Raw genomic sequence first — 19024 nt, 5'->3', positions numbered from 1 at the left:
CAGTGTAAAAATCTTTCTGAGCAGCCTTTTAAATAAAATTTATCGAGACCTCTGCCTTTTATGTTTTTCCTTCGAAAATAATGTTTGATGTTAAGGATGTTAACGTGCAGCTTAGGTGATTTAAGATCCTTCTGGATCGCCTCCCTGTTGGCGTGGTAACTGGGCCTCTTTGCTGAAACTGCCCGGTTTGAAGTTGGATATGCCATGATTTGCTAACTAGATAAAAACATGTAGAGAGAGGATACCAGCTCTGTCCCCATTCCTAGCTTGTTGGGTCCCCAGCCCCTTTATGTGGAGTCTCATGTGAACTGTGGGGTTCTTCCTTACTGAGTGGAAGACCTGAAATGCTTGGGGGTTTACTCCAGGGAGCCTCCTGGAGCCAAGGGCTCCGTGCACGGCTCTCCTGGTGCAGGAGGTCTGCATCGCTGGCCTCTACCCCAAAGCCTGTGGAACCCCCCCACTCCTTATGAGGGCTGAAAATACTCATTTTTAAAAGATATTGGGCAGCCCTGGTGGCTCAGCGGTTTAGTGCCCCCTTCAGCCCAGGGCCTTGATCCTGGAGACCAGGATCAAGTCCCATGTCAGGCTCCCTTGCATGGAGCCTGCTTCTCCCTCTGCCTGTGTCTCTGCCTCTCTCACTGTGTCTCTCATGAATAAATAAATAATATCTTTAAGAAAAAAGGTATTATTTATTCATGAGAGACAGAGGCAGATGGAGAAGCAGGCTCCCTGCGGGGAGCCCGATGTGGGACTCCATCCCAGGACCTGATCACGCCCTGAGCCGAGGGCAGAGGCTCAACCACTGAGCCAGCCACCTGGGCGCCCCTGAAAATACTCATTTCATAAATGCCACTTCATCAGGTAATTCATTTTCCCCCAAGAGATGTTTTTTTTTTGGTCAAAGTTGAGAGCAAAGGCCATGTGATGTGTCTTTCTTAAAAGTGACTCCTGAACCGATTTGCATAGGTAGGCATCTGCCCGCATAGACAGTGCCAGGTAGACCACAGATCATCCCTAAAGTTTTATAAAGACCCTGCCGCTGACCGTCTCCTCCCCTCACACCCTCATCCTCCCCAGAACTTACCCCTGGATGCATTCCCCTTGCATCATCGCATAGCTCATTTTTGCATCGAGACCGTAGATTTTAATTTACCTTTTCCAAGCCGGCACGAAGTGTGCTACAGGTGGATGGTGTCGATTCTCTTGAACCCTTTGGAAATTCTAGCACCACACTGAGAATGTGACAGATGCCCTGGGAAAATGCATGTAGGAAGAAAGATCGTAGAATAAGTTCATTCTTCCTTCATTTAATTTGCGGCTTTCTCCAAGCATCATCATGGATACACCTGTGAATGTGCATCCCCCCCACCCCCACCCCCGGCATCTTAGGCTTTGTTAACCTGATGAACACCTTATACCCTCCAGACAGAGCAAGACTCTACAGTGTTGGAAAATTTAAAAATTCTCTTAGATTATGGGGAAGATGTTGGGGGGGGGGAAGTGAAGCTGCTGAATGAGTCCCCAAAGCTCATTTAGTGACAAAGTTGTGGGTGTGGGCTGGTTAGGCTTGTTCAAGCGACAGCATAGTGTTTAGTTAAGGGCTTATAAAAATTAGAAACCAGGGTAGGATATAAATTAAGACACTCTGGAGGCTAGAAAGATTTGGGGATGGTTGTTGTTGTTGTGAAGATATCTAGCCAACTCCTGAAAAATAATGAGTGGTTGCCATAGCAACCATGCTTTCACAAGACACACGGAGAACATGAAAAGGATTGGAATCAAAGAAAGCCACCTGGTTTTAGACTTTAATTTTGGAGAAAGAAATTCACCCCAAATGATTTATGAAACAAAACCCCATTTTATTTTCCTTCAGAAATTATCATGGGAAGAAAAAGAGGTTGGTTTTCTTTCTCTTTCTTTCTTTCTTTCTTTCTTTCTTTCTTTCTTTCTTTCTTTCTTTCTTTTTCTTTTTCTTTCTTCTTTCTTTCTTTTTCTTTTCTTTCTTTTCTTTCTTTCTTTCAATTCCAAACACTGATGAGAATTCCAAAAGGAGTGGAAACAGGGTCTTTGCATCTGGAAGTGTCCTGCTGCCTCTGGACACCTGCTCACACCCCGGGAGCTGGATGCCATTTGTCAGCTCTCCTTAAGTGCCGACTCACAGGTTTGCATTGAACATCTGTTTCCTATTCATGATCCCATTAATCTATCTATCTATCTATCTATCTATCTATCTATCTATCTATCTATCTTTTTATCTATCTATTTTTTAAGGAGTTTATTTATTATGAGAGACACAGAGAGAGAGGCAGAGTCATGGGCAGAGGGAGAAGCAGGCTCCCTGCAGGGAGCCCGATGTGGGACTCAATACCGGAACTCCAGGATCATGGCCTGAGCCGAAGGCAGGCACTCAACCACTGAGCCACCCAGGCGTCCCTCACATTCCCTTTTAAAGGGTCTGTATCACATGGCCTGGCTCTCAAGTGGTTCATGTCCATTGAACAAAAAGCAGTCATGGGAACCTGGGGAGAAGACTCTGCAAGTGAGGATGGGGGCCTGCCAAGGGTGGCAGGGGGCATGGCTTGGGAAAGGTCAGTGGGGGCCAGCTGGGCCTGAAGTTTCTGGCAGAGGGAGTATTGTTATTATGGAGAAGGTGGGAGGGTGGTTCTGGGGTGGGCAAGGGTGGTGTGCAGGGCAAGGCACAGCTGGCCTGTGTGAGGTGGAGCAAGGGCCCTGCTGCAGGCAGACAGAGTGTTCAGGGGGGCGTGGGCAGAGACTGGCAGGTGAGGTGAGGCTGGTGGCCTTCAGGGTTTGGAGTCTGAAACAAAGGTCAGTGACAAGAGTGGCCTCCCTGTTGAGGAGGGGTCAGGAGTCCCCCGACCCTCTGAACGGGCCCTGCTGCCCTGGTGGATCCCTTGGTGCTGCCACTACACCCCCACTGTCTGTTCGACCCCTTTCCTGTCTACTCTTTGTGCTTGCACACGGCCACACACATGTCACTCGATGAGACTTGGTCCCCAGGGATTAGCAGTTCTGTTGCCAAATAAGACCTGGGGGAGGTGCCAGGAGAGGAGGGTAGTCTGGGGTCAGGTGAGACCCCAGTAAAACAGATCGGGCACCCACATTAGGACGAATCCAGGGGAGTTTTAAACAGGCAGCAAATGCCAGCTTGGGAGTAAGATGCAGAGAAGCCCCAAGGAATGACTTGAGACCCTGTTGCCAGCGCAGATGGAGGAGACCTGCCATCAGAAGCCAGAGGAGGAAGGGACACCAGACGTGGGGGCGAGCCCAGGGCAAGGGAGCTGGCATGGGGGCACCCTGCCTTCGCTGTGACGTCCTGCCAGCCCGCCCTGTGGCTGCAGTCACATGGGTGGGCAGCGAAGTCAGCTGTGTTGCAGTCCAAACGGACCAGCCTGCCAGGGCAGGGGGCAGGATGGAGCAGGGACACTCACCTGGACACTCCTCACCACATGGTGAGGACAAATGGTGCCTGGCAGCCCTTGAAAGTCCTTGTGACTTTCTCTCTCTCCTGAAAGACTGCAGCCAGGGCACGAGAAGGTGGGAAGGTGTGAGGCCCTGCAGCACCCCAAGACTGGTGCCCATGGGGACTGATCCCAGTTGCCCGGGAAGACCGAGTCACTTGCTGTGCTGTTGGGACACTTTTGAGCGTGGATGTGCCATTAGTCATGCCAGGGCAGTAGGCATATGCTTGGCTGGTCCTGGCAGCATGGGGATGTGCGGTCACCTTCTCTCTCTGCCTCCCCTCCCCACAACCACGGTGTCCCTGCCCCACGTGCCAGGAGGGGTGGGAGGACCGAGTGGTCCCTGTGGCATGGGATGGGCTGGCCTGCCAAAAGGTAAAGGTCAGTGGTGGGATTCCATCAGGCTGGAGTGAAAATCAAACTGTGTCAGGAGCAAATAATAGGTTCTGATGCTCTGAAGAGAAACAAGCAGACCTGCTTGATATGCTATTTAGAGACACACCAGAACCCGTCAGAAAGTGCCTTTCAATGCCAAATGCTAATTATAAGAGGGAGCATGTCTTTCTCTGGCTCTGGGTTGTTGTAGGAAGTGACAGCTCTTGATGCTAGCAAATGAGGGTGCATGTTATGTAGCCTGTAGTAATTTGGTGGGTATAATGGAAAATCGATGTTTACTTTTGAGGTGGTTACTGAAGGCCTCCTGGGGTCACCCCTTCCCTGGACAGGTCTCCATTTTGCTTCTTATTAGAAATCAGCCTGAGGCCTGACCTTTCCCTGAAACCCACTGGAAACCAGGCTGGACTCTACGATCTGCTTGGGCATCTCTGGCCTTCCAGGCATCTGTCCACGGAGCACAGACTTTAACTCTGAATGGCACAGAAGATCATGGATTTAATTGTCCTGAGGAGATGGTGCTAGTCAGGGCAGGAACCAGGTCCCCCCTGAAGAGCTGGGTAGCCTTCAGACCTCAAATACCACTAAATGAATGAAAGAACGAATGAATGAGCAAACCTTACTACGTATATACTTAGCACCTGCTTGGATTGCGGAATGTTGCAGAAAGTTCTTTTTGCCTCTTCTGTATTCATCTTCACTGCAATTTCCCTTTTGTGATGGTTTCAATCTTCTCACAACTTCCAGATTTACAGAGGAGGGAACTGAGTGAATCCCAGGGGCTTTGGGAAACGGCTCCAGGGTGCAGTACTGACTTAGTGTGTGGGCTCTTGGAGTTGTGCAGCCCTTTCAGGGAAGAGTGATGGGGAGAGCACATGATTTCAGCAGCAGTCCTCTGGCAGTGGCAAGAATCACACCCTGCCATGTTCTTGCGAGTGACAAGGTGTGCAGGAAGTGCCCAGCCCTCTGGAGGACGCCTCTGGAGGCGCTCGTTCACTCCCCACCCCCGCACTTGACTGCCACCTGCTGATGCGCACCCCACATCTGCAATGAGGGCTGGTCTAATCAAGCTTGCTCAAATGGCCCATCCTGCTGCCGCCACCCCAAATCCTCCTTCGTGAGAATTTCGAAGTAATGTCCAACATTCGTGGACAATTTCGTGTAATGTCCAACAATGCTTGGGAAGAAAAGCATTGAGATAAAGAACTTGCATTATGTGTAGCTGACTAGTTTGAGCAGCTAAGGGTCAGTTAGATTTTGTGCATCTCTCCAGTGAACTTGGCTGCTGCACTGACCTGCCCTAAGGGATGGGGCCCCCGAGGCCCTCCTTGGATGAGATAGGCCAGCCACTCAGGTGGCTGAGCTTTCACAAAGTGCTCAACTCAGATTCCCCCCTCTGTTCCTCTCCTCTCAGGTGCCAGAAAATGCAGAAAGTAGCCTGAGAGAGGCTTATGAGCTCCCGAAGGAGAGGCACCTCCCCAAACCCTCTCGCCAGCTCTTGGTCTTTGGCTCCTAGGGGCTCATGCCTCCCCACCTACCTTGGCTTATCCTTCTCTTGTTTTTCTAGTAATGCCCGAGTCACAGCTCAAAATGCTGAGTGCTGCTAGTCTTCAGGGTTTCTAAGATCTAGTCGTAGACGTCTATGGGAACATTTCACAGGATTTGGAAGTTTGAAATGGAGGAAAAAGGGAATACAGACCTCACCTTTTCTCACCAGCCCTGCCAGCCCAGGGCATCTTTCTATCGGGGTGATCCAGGCTCCATGCAACCCCTCTAGCCTGCCTTCCCTGGGCTGGCTGCAACCTGTTGACCAGTGAGCATCATCCACTAAGACCAGCATGAAGGTGTCCCTCAATCAAAGGCTTAAGAGGTTGTGGGGACGTGGCAGGGATGCAGCCTCATGCAACGTGTGGTTGCTTTCCTTGAACTTTGGAGTGTGAGCTGTGTTCTGAGGAGTCTGGGAAGCACACTGTCATTAATATGGGGCATCAGAGTTCGTAATGTACTTTCTTGTACCCCGATTCTCTTCCATGTGAGGCTGGGGAAATTGGGCCTTACCATGGAGCTGGAAAACATGCCTGCAGTTGAAATTTTTTTGAGTCACCTAATCTTGAGTCACCATCATATTGCACAACTGGAAAAGTCAGTGGGCATTTGCTGAATGCACAAACCCATTGGGAAGGCTGGACCCTGGAGCGAGGTGTCTCCAGGTGTGCTGAGGAGGAAGTCAGAGTCACAGGTCCTTTGCTGGACTCACCCTCTTGGCCAGTCTTGTAACACGGCTCTGGGGTGGTGGGGAGCCTCTGCAGGCCCCGAGCTTGGCTGGCACCATCACCTGAGATTGGAGCAGCCCTCTGCTTAGCCTTGTCTTGTGACTTCGCTCTCGGAAAGCCTGGGCTCCCTCCTGCCCAACACCCTCCTTCCACTCTGGGCTCCTTGGTGCCCGGCCTTGGGACCCATCAGAGGGCGACCCAGCCATGGTTGACACTGCCTTCCCTGACTTGTTGTGCACCTTGTCTCCTGAGACAGTTCTCATAGCTGCTGCTTGGCCAACTCCATCCCTTTAAGGTCACTGGTTTAAAAAGAATGTGATGTGTGGAACCCCGCCTACTGCTTACAGCAGTAAGAAAGCAAATGGCAGCATAATCCAGGCAAGCCCCCATCTATACACCTCCTTCATCTAAACCCTGTTTGGAAGCCCATTGGATGCTGTTTGGAGAAATCAAGTAAGAATGGGAGAGAGGTGACTTTATTGCAGGAAATGTATGCAAGTCTTTTAGGTTTTAACTGATTCTCAGGGCAAGACAGGTCATCCGGGTGACGTGGCTGCTGGGGAAGCTAATGCAGTTTAAGTCTGAGCCACTAGAAGTGCAGCCACTGCCAGTCATATCTGGAACGCTGTGGTCAGGTCTAGGAAACACATTTTTAAGAGAAATTTGTACTTTCCTGGGGAATTCCAGAACTGTGAGGTCTTATTATGGGAGCCACCAACTTATGGGAGCATTTACGTCTTAAGTAACAAAAATTAAATAAAATTAAAAGCTCCGTTCCTCTGACACCAGCCCTATGTCAGTGCTCAAGAGCCATGCCTGCCCAGTGGCTAGAGAATTAGACCTCCAGCACTTCCTACTTCTCAGAAAGATCTACTGGGCATTGCTGGTCTAGAGAACGTCCACCAGGATGGAGGGGAGTCTGCAGATCTTGTTGAGTGAGCTGTGATTGAAGAAACTGAAGCTGTTTATCCTGGAAAATTGTCCCCCAACAATCCAGGGTCTGTGCTGTGGGGCAGGGCTCAGATTTCTCTAGAATGTCTCAAGAAAGCTTACCTTGGACCAACAGGAGGAATGTGGAAAGAATGGGCTTTAGCTCGACCTAAGTTCAACATTTCTTTGAGACCTGTTCAAAAAGTGGAATGTGGTGTCTCCAGGAACTATGATTTTCTTTCATGAGACACTCAAGTAGAGACCGACGTGTAATGACCGGGGATGCCTAGGAGGGGACGCCTGCCCCTGGCCCAGGTGGTGAGGTGTCGTGCAAAGAACATGAGGTTTAGAACCAGGTCCGTTTGGCCCCAATCGACGCCTGTCACTTTCCGACTCTCTGCTCCACTCACTGAACCCCCAGGACTCTCCTCCACACCGATTGTTTCATCAGAGGGTTTCAAATAGTAAAGGGAAGAACAAACAAGGTGGTGCCTGATTCACAGCGGGCGCCACCAGCCGGGGCAGACTCCACAAACCCTCACTGGCAGCGCGTCCCTGCGGGTCTCATGCACCCACACAAGAGCCACCACCACACCCGGGAAGTCAGATTGAAAGGCAAAGAAACAAGAGCCACACCATTCCAGGGATAACCCTTAATCCTCTCTGATTTATTCTTTCTTAGAGAAATTCTTTGCAGAGTAGACTTGGGCGTCACTGCTAGCAACTGCCTTGTGAGGTCCTGTAATGCTGCGACTCTTAGTAAATGCTGTGACCCAGAAGTGGGGAGCCACTGACTGGGCGGGTCACAGCTCCTGTCTGGCTCTGAGGTAGCACAGCCCTTCTGTTAAGGTTTAAGGCCGAAAAAAAAAAAAAAAAAAAAAAAAGGTTTAAGGCTGCGCTTTTTATTATTGGGGCCAGAATGTTGGGTTATAGATCTTATAAGAAAGCAGCTTCCTCTGTGTCCTCCCCTCTATGCCCATGGTGGTGGGGCAAGAAAACTTTTCAAGTGTTTCCTGCAGGGATGCCTGGGTGGGTCAGTGGTTGAGCGTCTGCCTTCAGCTCAGGGCATGACCCCTGGGTCCTGGGATCGAGTTCCACATGGTACTCCCTGCAGGGAGCCTGCTTCTCCTTCTGCCTGTGTCTCTACCTTTCTTTCTGTGTCTCTTATGGATAAATAAATAACATCTTTTTAAAAAAACAAAAATAAATAAAGTGTTTTCTTTTCTTCCTCAGATTCTTCTAGGCCAGGGGCCGTGAGCTTGGGGAAAGTGAGTGCTGTGTGGGTGGTTGCCACTGGAGAAAGGCCCTGGGTGGCGAGCAGCTGGGTGGTCCCTGGTTTCCACTGCCAGGACCCTCACTGTCGGTGGGGAGGCAGGTGTCTGCTCCAGGCTGTGCAGTTCGATAGTATTTCTGGGGCCGGCCCTGGGGTCCTAAGTTGCTGATCCAGCTCGGGGAATACTGGAGAAACAGAGCCTGTGATCAGCGGGAGTCAGAGGGGGTGGGGGATCCTGGCTGCCCTGCTGGGACACTCCAGAAACTCCTCATGGCCTCCTGGGTAAGTCTCAGTCTGGCCTTACCTCTTTTGACTCAGGTCTGATGCTTGCTTTGGAGGCATAGTTCTTACAACAGATGCTCCACGGCTCAGCTAAATGCACTAGCTGCCACTCGGGAAAAGAAGTTTCCATGCGTCCTCCCTCCAGGAGGAGAGGGTGTTCCCCGGTTTGTGGGCAGCACAGAGCACACTGTGTGAATTGTCAGAAGCGTTCTGAAAGCCCTTCCCCCAGCATCGTGACTGTCTTTTTTTTTTTTTTTTTTTACTTTCTGCCTCCCACTTGTGCAGTTTGAGGAGTGGTCTGCCCCAGTGTTCAGGTAAGGCAGGATGCTCCAGAAATCTCAGGTCAGGGTCCCGCTCGGATGCGGAGATGCCGGGGCACGTGCACAGGGGGACTCAGGCTTGCTGGTTCTCAGTGACTTCCAGGACACCCGACTTACTTCTCCATAACCCAATGTAAAACTTGGGGGCCATGCTTGTGGGGACGGGGAGCCCTGCAAATACAGCCACCCGTGTACCCACACACCCACCTTCACATGGTGGCTTTTTATCCTGGGAGCATTTCAACTTCATAGAACAATTGCAAAAATAGTACAAAGAGCTCTGTCATTCCATCCTTTACCTCAATTACCAATTGTTTACACTCTGCTCCATTTATTTTATTATTCTGTGAGTGTGTGGATGTGCGACTGAAGCCTTTTCACTGAATGCTTGGAGAACTAGGTGTAGAAAGCACACCCCTTCCCTGTAAGGACATCAGTGTGTGTTTTCCAATAATAAGCGCATTTCGTTAGGAAGGCTCAGTCCAGTGTCCTAGTAGGGACTTGGTCACAGAACACACTCAGCCGACTCAGCGTCCTGACCCCAGCGGTGGTGGCGATGTACTCTGACGGGGACGTCGCTGGCCCTGTCCGGGGGTCCAGGCCAGGGCCGCCGCCGTACTTCATTGTTATAGTGTCTCTTTGAAGCATCTCCTTCATCTTTCTTCTTCCATGATGACGTGGATGGTTTTGAGGCGTGCCGGCTGGTTTTTCCGTCCACTGTCCATCAGTGTGAATTGCCAGATGTTCCTTCACAATCAGAATTTGGGCCAGAATCCCTCGGAAATGCTATCGTGTCCTCTCTGTGCATCGTATCGGGAGGCCCGTGACGTCCGTTTGTCCTGCCAGAGCTGCCTGTTGAGCATATTGCTTCGGGTCCTGCGTGCTGGGAGGTCTTTCTGTCGTGAGCTCCCGTGTGTTCTCTGAAATTAAGAAATTTCCATTTGTGTGGAAATTCTTAGAGACTGTATTAACATCTTCTGCTTCAGTACATTTTCACCTACTAGTTTTAGCATCTGCTGATGGTCCTCGCCTGAGTTGAATATATAGTGGTAGACCCACAGCCGCTTTTGACTTTGTTTCCCCTTTACATCTATTAGCTGGCATTCTAGAAAAATAGGGTGCACATAGGAATTTGCATGTGTCAGTTCATGCAGGAGCTAATTTGCTATGCTCACCTTCTCCATGTCTTTCCAATTTTAGCAGATGTGTGTTATGGCAAGAACCCCTCTCACCTTTGGGTCACACGCACACACGTGCATACGCATGTACCTGCATGCACGTGCACACACACACAAATACACACAGTCTGCTGGGACTGTGGCATGTCACTGCCACCTACTACACTTCTCTATCATGATTAATTCCTTCAGTCTGTGCCCTGTAACGTTCTCTCCCAAAGTTAGTAGATGTAAAGTGAGACAGAGAAACCGAGGCACAGACTAAAGTTCAGTCTCCTTATTTTAGCGATGAGGAAATTGTCATCAAGGTCACTTTCCAGAGTTCACATAGCTGGGCAGGGCAAGGCCCTCCTGGCTCCTGGCTTGGTTTTCCCTGTGTGCTGTGTTTCAGAGGAAAACATCCCTTGTGTCTTGGTGAAGGCCATGCTTTTATCTCTGTTGGCATACAAGAGTGAGTTTTTCCAAGGCAATTTCTAAGTCTGGAAAGAGAGATGGCAGGGATGAGAATACTGAAGAAACAATGAGTACCAAGAATATTCTCTGTGTGTGTGTGCTTAAAATCCCCTTAGAGGATCCCTGCTTGAGAAATAGGTCATTTGCATCATAATAGATGCAGGCTCATTCTCTGGGTCTCTTATCCTGGGATGCTTTGGGATACAAATCCATAAATGCTGATGTAAGGGGTGGAGGTAGGGGGAGTTCCCTGCAGGTGCAGCCAGACCTCTGCCTGCTGTGGGGCCCGGTTGCCTTGTTATGGAAGAGATGTTCGCTCTTACGGAGTTCTCCTGCTCCTGTAGGAGTTCTCCTGGTTTTGTAATGTCGAGTCAGTGAGGCTCGGGTCCGTTCTTAGAAAAGCTGCATGTTTCTGCTCCTGTTGTGTGAGAGTAAAGATTTGGGCTCTATGCTGGGAATGGCTTCTCTGATGATCTCATAGATGTGAAGAAGGAGGAAGGCTGAGAGGAGTTTGCGGAGCTGGAGGGGGTACAGGATTGTGTCTTTCCTTCCCTGGGAAGCGGCTGTTTGAGGGTCTCATCTCAAGGTCATTTTCTGGGGTCAGCAGTGTTCCCGTGTAACTGCCTGTGACACACACACACCAGCCCCACCATGTGGGAAGGTGCTGGGTGAGATTTTGTGCAGCACAACATGTGCTCAAGGCCCTCCCTGCCCTTTCTCCCTGAAAGGGGGCTTGTTCACTTGCCTTCACCATCCTTTCCACCTCATTCCTTCTGGCCTGGCTGTGTCTTCCCAGACTTCAAGGCCAGCTCTGTCTGAATCTGTTCGGTGGGAGACTCTATGCTGGTGAGAATGAGCTGGCACCCGTCCTCCCCACTGGGATTGGTCTCCTAGACAGTCTCACCCCGCACGATGGAGAGGATTAGCGTTTCTTGTGTCAGGCGTGGCACTAAATGATGCAGTGCTCAATCTCTGCAAGTCCATGGGTGAGGTAACCAAGGCCCAGGTGCTTAAATCACATGTCCAAGACCAGAGCTGGAATGGTGGGGGGCTGTCTGCATCCCAGGTGGACACCTGCAAGCTTCTGAAGGGTATGGGACGGGCCTTAGACCCTGAGCATATGGCAGGAATGCAAGGATGTAGCTTCCACTAGGAAGGCTTTCAGTAATTGCTTGGCAGGAATGATGGCCAAGTGTAGATAGAAAGGACGCGTCCTGAATGAGGGGCTCACCAGCCCTTCGATTTTGGATTCTACACTTGGAACTCTTTGTACCCGTGTAGGAGCAAATGAAAGAGTAACCTCTTTGTCCTTGACCAGTGCTTTCCCCCTAATTCAGACTCAATTCTAATTAAATAATAGGATAGAGAAGCAGTAGAAGGGGAGCTCTCCGCCCCTGTGTATTTGTCTGCCTTCCCAAGAAGCCCAACACCATACTGTTTTGAAGGGAAATAAGAGTTTTTCACAAAGGATGATGCGCGGCTCTGGCACTGCCATTTGTCTCGGGACACGTCTGACGCTGTCTAAAGGGCCAGCTGCAGTGACAGGCTTATGTTCAGCAGGGGGTGGGGAACAGATGGCTGGGAGAGGAGCCTGTAGAAGCAGATTTCCAACTGACATCAGGGGTATCGGCCCAGAATTCACCCCAACCCTCAGGTGAGCGCACATGGATGAGACCCCGAGTCAATGAGGGATGGGGAGCTGACTGGGAGGTTCCTTCTGGCTGCGCTCAGTGTTGTGGGTGGGGTTGTACTGATGTCAAGGGTGATGGGTGAACCTCTTAAAAGACCCTTAGTGACATGTATTAATGAGACAGGAAGGCAGAAGAGGTGTGGAAAGAGCATGGGATTTGAGTCGATCCTCACTATGCCATTTTATGTGCATGAAGATTTACACACCACGAAATCAATTCAGCACATGTATTTTAGTGAAAAGTTCTAACTAATTTCACATCCCCTTTTAGAGATAAAGAATGTTCCTCAGAAACATGAGTGAGTTGATAAGGTTGTCCAGTTTCCAACCCACCAATTCCAGTTCTAGAAAATGGGAAGAATGGAATGCCAACATGGGTATTTCTATATGAATAATTGTGTATCAATTAAATATTGTTGGCAAAATGAAATTATTAATATGGATGACATGCTGTGAGGCAATCTTGTTGGCTTGTTGTATTATAAAGTAAAATACTGTAGCTTGTGGTATTGGTACTGTGTCCATAGAACGAAATACTATGTCATTATTAAAATCATATTTTGGAGGAATTTTTTATTATGGAAGAAAATTTCTTTTTTTTTTAAGATTATTTATTTATTTATTCAGAGAGAGAGAGAGAGGCAGAGACACAGGCAGAGGGAGAAGCAGGCTCCATGCACCGGGAGCCCAACGTGGGATTCGATCCCGGGTCTCCAGGATCGCGCCCTGGGCCAAAGGCAGGCGCCAAACCGCTGCGCCACCCAGGGATCCCCTGGATTGTTCCATTTTAAAAGATCCCAAGGGGCAGGGAGAGACCAACCAGGTAGAAAGTGCTGTGTCGTGAGGATATAATCTCATTTCCAAAGGTGCACTTGGTCTCATCTCTCTTTGTTTTTAAAAGACTTTATTTATTTATTTATTTATTTATTTATTTATTTATTTATGAGAGAAAGGCAGAGACATAGGCAGAGGGAGAAGCAGGCTCCATGCAGGAAGCCTGATGTGGGACTCAACCCCAGGACCCCAGATCATGCCCTGAGCCAAAGGCAGATAGATGCTCAACCACTGAGCCACCCAGGTTCTCCTCTTCTCTTTATCCATTAAAGGCAAGTCACAAAATCCAGTCCCCACACGGGGGCTCCACCTTTTGCAGGAAACATTTCAGAGAATGTGTAGTTATGCTTTTAAAATCACCACAGAGTTTCCGGAGGTTCATCTAAGTGGGCCTGAAGTGGAGGCAGGTAATTAGAGGCGCTGCCATGTGGTGGGTGTATGAGCAGCACACACACACAGAGGCCTCACTAATGCACTCCGTTCTAGAGACAGACCTCTAGGGCCTCCTGCCTCTTGCTAGAGCCTCAGCTCCAGAGGGGATGGCTTAGCTTGCCACAGCATGAGTTGTCCTCCATCTTTGTGACAGCTAGAAGGACAGTGGCTGTCCATAGCTCAGCCGTACTTCATGATCCAGCTAGAGAAGGAGAGGAACATCCCTGTCATGGGAGCCACTGTCATTGCTTCCTTCCACAGAGGTACAGAGTTCTTTCACCTTCTCTTGTGGGGACCATAATGACACTTGCACTTGCAAACATCCACCTCTCAACACTAGTGTAAACAAAGCACGCCCCCAGACCCATTCTCTCCCCATCGAATTCCTGTACTCCAAAAGTAAATCATGCCAGGCTGGCCAGGCAGGCAGGAACTGCAAAGAGTCTCTAGATTTGTTTTGCAAACGGTCACATCAGCATTTTGTTCTAATATGCTGATAGTGTTGAAAGATTTGTGATTTTTAGGGGAATGGCAAAACATAACCACATATTTTGCAGAGTAAAAATGTGAATTCAATGAAATAAAATGGAAATTCACTTCACTTAAGGGAGCGGCTCATTTGACTCAAAGGAGAATGAGAGATAATCTTCTCCATTACCCTGGCTTTCTGTGAATTACAGCAATATCAGATGATGTTGGAAATAAAACTGGAAAATAAAACTTTATAAGCCATTCATTTACCAATAAGTAGCAAGTTCCAAATATATGCCAGGCTCCTGACACCGTGTTAACCACTTTGGGTACAACAGTGAACAACAAAACTCTTTGCCTTCATTGGGCTTGTATTCTAATGGGTAGAAATTAAAAAAAAATCATTAAACAGTATTGTATGTTGTTTGATGATGAATTCCCAGGGAAAAAAATATAGAGGATATTTTTTTGGTGGGGAGGAATAGCTTAAAATCATAAAAATTGTGGCCAGTGATGTCACACTGAGAAGTTGATATTTGCCCAAATAGTGAAATGAACCATGAGGTAGCTGAGAGAAGAGCATTTTGTGAATAGAGAAGAACAAATGCAAAGATTCTGAGGCAGGTGAGGCCTGGTCTGCACATGAGCAGGAGGGAGGCCACTGTGGCTGGAGGGAGGTCAGGGACATGAGGTGGAACCTGATCAGGTCATGCTTTTTTTGGCCATTGTTTAGGGAATTTGGCTTTAACCAGAGTGAATTGGGCAGCTACTGGTGGTTGTGAGGGGAAAGGTATATACTCTGATGAATGTTTTTACTGGGATCCCTTTTACTGTGTGAGAAGGGGGATTGGCTGGGAAGCTATTGCAAGAATCTTGGCAAGACTTGATGGTGACCTCCCAGGGTTTTGGCAGTAGACATACTGACGAGTATGCGGGCTTGGCAAGATTTGCTGATGGATTCGATGTGGGCTGTAAGGAAGATAAGGTTTAGGCTGAGCCCCAGGACATGTGGAACTGTCATTTTTCGGGATGGGGTACACTGTGGGAGGACCGGGTTTGGGGTTAGTTTGGAATTGGAAAGTTGAGATACCGTCAGGTGTTCCAGCGTATGGGTGAGTCTAGACTTTAGGGAGATATCCAGGGGTCCCTCCTGACTGGTGGCAGAGTCAGCATCACATTCCCTAGAGCAGGCCCAGTGGCCCCTGACAGCCATCTTAACCCTCACACCCAGCAGTTGAGTGCAGAGCAGCAAGGAGACCAGCCAGTGCCTTCGTTTCCTTGCTGGTGATCATCCATTGCCTCTGGAGTGGACTCTCCCTGCTGTTTCCACTCACTGTTTGACCGGATGCCTGCTGAGTCTTCACTGCACGCCACCGATAACATAGCCCTCACAACCCGCCTGCCTCACACCCTACGCTCCACGGACCCAGGAGAGGTCTCTCCGGGGAGTCTGCACCCCAGAGCCATCCTCCCCCTAGCTTTGCGGTCATGCTGTGGCTTTCTCAGTGTTTACCTTTCCTGCCTCGGGTGCCTTCCATTCTCTCCTATCTCCGGGTCAGGGTGCCCTCTGCCTGCCCGGCTGAGCATCCCGCCCACATCGCAGGCACATTCCACGCATCCCTCAGCTCAAGCTGGGATGTCTCTTTCTGGAAAGCTTCTTCTAGCTCCTCGAATTCGGATTGTTTGCTTGTCACGTGTGGTCTAGCGGCATCCTGTGCTTGCGTCTGCCATATCACGGAGCACGGTGTCCAGAGTGGCTGTGCAGAGTGACCACGCAGGAAGGTCCCAACGAGAGTGGACTGCTCGGTACTGTGTCTGCACCTCGCTGGCACTCAGTGAATATTGGTGATTTTATTCTCCTTTCTTCTTCTCTCTCCCCTCCCCCACCCTTCCTTCCTTCTTTCAACACAGGCATGCATAATCCCAGGCGGTGAAAGGGGTGAAAGGAGACGAGTGAAGCAAAGCATGGCTCTTGGAAGGGAGGTTGTAGGAGCAGCAGGGGGAGAGAGTTTCGAGAGGAGGGTAACCATGGTGAGCGGTGTTGATCAACAGCAAGGCCAAGAGATGCACAGTCAGAAAATCTCATCGCATTTGTAATTAGGACTTTGCTTGGGAGCCGCTTACGAAGAATTAGAACACGTGTGCTCTCACCTTTCCACTTGCCCACTCATTCATTTCTTCACTCATTCACTCAGTAAACATTTGTGTAAGGACCTAACTGGCTCTGGAGGGGGAATGTTTATCACACCAGAAATCTGAACAACCTGCATGCCTCTGCTGGGTGTGTGCAGCTCCCGTGGCCCAGGCCCCTCCCTCCCTGGTTTTCACCATGTGGACAGCCCAGCGTGCTGGGCCTTTTGTCCCTGCCTTGGCACCTACACGTCCCTGTGGCTGCAGGGTCACAAGTCATCTTGCCTTCCTGGGCCTGCCGCTTAGCGTGGAGGTGAGGCGTTCCCAGCTGATGGGCGATTGCCAGGAAATGCACCTGGCTGGAGGGGTGAGGAGGTTTGCTTTCTTGATATGTTTTTGGCTAGCCCTTGAGAAATTTTGCTTCCTGGACAATTTAGTCATATTTTATGAAGATCATTTGTCAGTGGCTAGAAAATTGGACGTGCCTGATAAATGGCCGGGGAGGACTAATGAGCCCTTCCTTCCATACTCTGTCAAAGTCAGGTGCGATGCCCAGAGTAGAACTTGCTCCAGTGATACTGGTGAATGTGTTCTGATGATTAAGAAGGCACAATATTCATATTTTAAAGCTCCTGTGACTTCTCAAAACAGCCTGCTGCCATGAATTTATCCAGTGGCTGGACATGGGACATGCCTGGGACTTTCCTGAGGGACACTTGGGCTTTCACACACTTCTCTGGATCTGGGCTGTCCGTGTGCCTGTTTCTCTGTGTTGCAGCTCCTCACCTGTGATAGTCCCTTCAAAACAGAACACCAAGAATAGGGATAGACCTTCACAGTAAGACCGAGGGCCCTTCCACTCTCCTCTCTGACCGACAATCAAAGATGTCAGGAGCCCGTAGGTGAAAGAAGGCAAGTGGGAGAGACAGGTGTGGCTCATCGCCCTTCCCTCGTTTGGTGGCATTGTTGATGTGGAGGGGTGGGCCACAAGTTCAAGGAGCATCTAACTCTAGGGTTCCAAATCCTGGCCAGGCGGTTCATGGCGGCAGGCGGTTCATAACCCCTGATTCTGTGTGGCCAGGGGCGAGGCCAGCAGCAGCACTCCACCCCCCTGCCCCCAGTCTCCCCAGCCAACAACCCTGTATCCCAGTTTCAGGTCTACTGAACCCATCGTATTCAACAGCTAAACCTTCAGGGGAAGTTTTCATTGTGAAGCGCACCTCAGCAGGCTCCTCGGTGTCTAGCTGTGACTCCCTTCCCGGTTCTGCTCGTTACCCCTTCTGCATGTGCACCTGAAGGCTCAGCTGTAACACATCAACGTGGACGAACCCCATAAACATTCATAGCTCCCAGAGATTCTGGCTTCCATCACCCCATAAAGGAGGGAGGAGGAGGATTTCCTGCTGTGGGCCTGCCCATCCTGGAGAATTGCTCTAGATGATTTTTTTCACAAAACATCCTGAGTTCCCCTCTCTTTTTTTGCTCCCCAAGTACCATTCCAGAAGGGCTGCGTCTCCCATAACGCTCATGGCTTTTGCCTGCCTCTCTTCCCTGTTAGGGGCTGAGTCCCTTTAGAACAGGACCAGAGAAGCCATGTCTGTTTTCCCTGTATCTCTTGCTGCTCACTGTGTCTTGAGAGGCGTCATTTCCTCCGCAAACATGCTGGTAGACAGTGACTTTGCAGCCCTGAGCCAAACAGATAGGGTTTATATTCGTGTGGCAGGGTCACACACACAATTAAATATATATTTTAAATTATAGGAATTGTCACAAAGGGAAAAACAGAAAACCTTGAATCATGAATACTGGCTCTGGCCACCTCCTGGCACCAGTTGTGAGGCTCCAACTCTGATTGATGTCAGTAGCTGCTGACAGATTGTGTTGTTTCCTTTGAAAAATTTTTTTAAATTTAAAAACTTGTATTTATGTTTATATTTATTATTATTATTATTATTATTATTATTATTATTATTATTGAGCCCTTTTCTTTGCTGGCTGGATGCCGCTGCATCCCCTGTAGTGGCCCAGGTGCTGGTAAGGGCATGGGACATGTTTGGGGGTGGTAAAAGGTGATAGATGAATGAAAAACAAGCCATGACCAAATGATGGAGACTTAGAGGAGACACGTGAAGAGTAGCCATCGGATGTGGGGCCCTGGCTAGGGGGTCAGGGAAGGGCTCTTATCTGAGAAGGTGATCCCTGAGCTGAGACCACAGAGTGATATGGAGCCACCCTGTGGCCCAGAGAGAGGCAAGTGTGGCCATGCAGGGAGGGGAGGCTGAAGGCTCAGGGCAAGGCCCACAGAGGCAACTCTGTAAGCAGTGCACAGAAGCAAGGGAACCCTGGATGAGGAGGTTGGGATGCCCATCTTGATGGCATGTGAGGAAGGCAGGGGGCTGTGTCTATGGCCTTTGCCCTGGCAGTCCTGGGCCCCCACCGATGGGGGACGCTCTGTGGTTCCTGATGCTGGCTGGTGGTGGTGGGGTGCCCGAAGGCCTTCAGTGTCTTGTGACATCTCAGACGCAGGCCCAGTAGACCCACCATTGGGCCTGTCAACAAAAGCGGGCTGAGTATCTGAGCCCCCCGGAGCTCATGGTGGGGATTTGAACCTCAGCAGTTTTCATTGCCTTTGAAATCTCATTCAGTTGAATTTAATAACAAATAAATAATGCATGAGAGCTGGGGAAGGAAAGGAAAATGAAAATAAAGAAATGCATTCACCCCAGTGCATAGAGGGGCACCTTGATATAGTGCTGCTTCTGTGCTCAGCAGGCCAGCTTGCTTCTGAGCAGATTTGTGACACCAAAGGGAGGAGCGTTCCCTCCTTCGGGACACTTGGGGTCTTCCCGTTGTCACCTGGCTTCTGTGGGTCAGGGATTAAGCAAG

The 19024-nt window shown here is 49.8% G+C and overlaps 1 protein-coding gene across 3 annotated transcripts in view; it reads left to right on the top strand.

Moving 5' to 3' along the window:
- DPP6 (dipeptidyl peptidase like 6) overlaps positions 1–19024 on the top strand; it is an 826229-nt gene that overhangs the window by 173636 nt on the left and 633569 nt on the right. The gene's annotated exons all lie outside the window — the stretch shown is intronic.

The sequence above is a fragment of the Canis lupus genome, chromosome 15 (assembly GCF_048164855.1).
Source record: "Canis lupus baileyi chromosome 15, mCanLup2.hap1, whole genome shotgun sequence".
Classification (NCBI taxonomy): domain Eukaryota; kingdom Metazoa; phylum Chordata; class Mammalia; order Carnivora; family Canidae; genus Canis; species Canis lupus.
Note: the sequence above shows the minus strand (reverse complement) of the source record. Positions and strands in the feature narration are given on the sequence as shown.